This window comes from Seriola lalandi, unplaced genomic scaffold, assembly GCF_002814215.2.
Source record: "Seriola lalandi dorsalis isolate HSWRI2012SDOR001 ecotype SW California unplaced genomic scaffold, Sedor1 jcf7180002054876, whole genome shotgun sequence".
NCBI lineage: Eukaryota > Metazoa > Chordata > Actinopteri > Carangiformes > Carangidae > Seriola > Seriola lalandi.
The window spans coordinates 187,150-188,786 of NW_019525429.1; the positions used below are offsets into that span (position 1 = coordinate 187,150).

Sequence of the window (1,637 nt, forward strand, 5' to 3'; positions counted from 1 at the left end):
TAACATAAATTTCTTGTATGTTTTAAATTTGCAGATAGGTGTGTTTAAGACTGGTGGGAGAAGAAAAACAAAGCCAATTAAACCAATAATGATTATGTGTGTTGTGGTTAATCAGCAACTGTTTCAAAAACCACTTAATCATTTTAAACAAAAATACCAAATCTTCTTTGGTGACAGTTTCTCCAATGTGATGATTTTCATGTCATTGACTGAATATCTTTGCAGTTTGGAAACGAAACATTTTTCTCTATAGACTCAATAATTTATCAAATAATCAAAGAAATAATCAGTTAATAAGGAATAAATAAAAAACACAAGTCAGCTGCAGTTTAAATCCTTTTGACATGATTTATTTTTGATTCTCAACTCTCTTTTGTTTCTGTTACAGTCGTTTTTAGAAAATAATGCCACAAAAATTATTTTTAGTAAAATTGCATCAAACATTTAGTAGAATAGAAAGACACTTTCATGAACGGAGCAGATAATAAATCAGAAAATGTTGAGAGAAGCTGCTTTGCTGCAACATTTATGTTTATTCTTCAAAGTCTTCATCGTCTTCATCCAGGAATTTAAATCTGAATTTTGAAGGGGTAACAGCAGGCCCACAGTCCATTTTTTTCTGTGGTGGAAAATTGAAAAGAGAAAGGCAAAAAAAATAAAAGTAAATGAAAGTTACTGCACACTTGTTAATTTGGTTTGTTGTTATTTGCAGAGCATCAGCATGTTAGTGTGCTGATGCTAACGGCTCTGTTAGCACGGCTCTGTTAGCACGGCTCTGTTAGCACGGCTCTGTTAGCACGGCTGCAGACGTGTTGAAGGCTGATTCTCACCTTTAGCTCTTTGAGCCATTCTGAATCTGGGTTGATGCAATGCAATTTTTGATCCTCGGTTTTAATCCTGGAAAACAGGAAACAGACGACAGAAAGAGCCTCTGATTAAACTAATGTCCCATGGTGCCATTTTGGATCAGAGTACAGTGTCATCTTCCTCTGTTGTTCTTATCAATATCTTAAGATTTGGGAATCAAACATTAATCATTTCCAAGATGTCCGTGTGCAGGGTTAGTGTGATGTGAGCAGTGAGGTTAAGTGATCATAGAAAGATTTTATTCACATTTAGTATTTGTGTGTGGGCGTGTTTAAATCATGATGTACTTACACAAAGTAATGATGATCACAGCCGATTCTTGTTGCCTGTTCAAGGCACTTCACGACTGTCCCCTCTGCTTCGAGGCGGCCGTCTTCACAGCAGTGTGATTCCATAAAAAGGCCTGTGAGAGAACAACACATTCACATTAAGAGACATCCTGGTTATTCCTTTTGCGTCTTGTCGTCTTCCTCACTTCTGCTTTTGTTACAGTGATCAGCTCTTCAGGGAGACATTTTACAGTCTGTCTCGTTCTGTCTTCTTCGTCTTTTTCAATTATAATAATAATAATAATGATAATAATAATAATAATAATGATATGTCAGGAAAAAACAATAAATGTGATAAATAATAATAACGTTAACATAAAAGATGCACAAACAAAATAATAAAAAAATCATGCAACAAAATGTTTGAAACAATATTATGAATTAAAGAAAAAAGGAAAATAAAAGTTAAAGGAGAAGTTCAGACTGAATTAAGACTCTTAT

At 34.2% G+C, this 1,637-nt stretch overlaps 2 long non-coding RNA genes across 2 annotated transcripts in view; both read right to left on the reverse strand.

The window, feature by feature from the left end:
• Positions 1-1,272, reverse strand: part of LOC147817848 (uncharacterized) — a 2,205-nt gene extending 933 nt beyond the window's left edge. Inside the window, exon 1 of the long non-coding RNA XR_015438617.1 lies at positions 1,159-1,272. This is a non-coding gene — a long non-coding RNA (uncharacterized LOC147817848). The remainder of the gene's footprint in view (positions 1-1,158) is intronic.
• On the reverse strand, positions 324-900 carry LOC147817849 (uncharacterized). The gene is made up of 2 exons (XR_015438616.1): positions 831-900; positions 324-619 (listed from the first exon to the last, which is right to left on the reverse strand). It is a non-coding gene; the product is annotated as an uncharacterized LOC147817849 (long non-coding RNA).
• Positions 1,273-1,637: the final 365 nt, after the last annotated feature.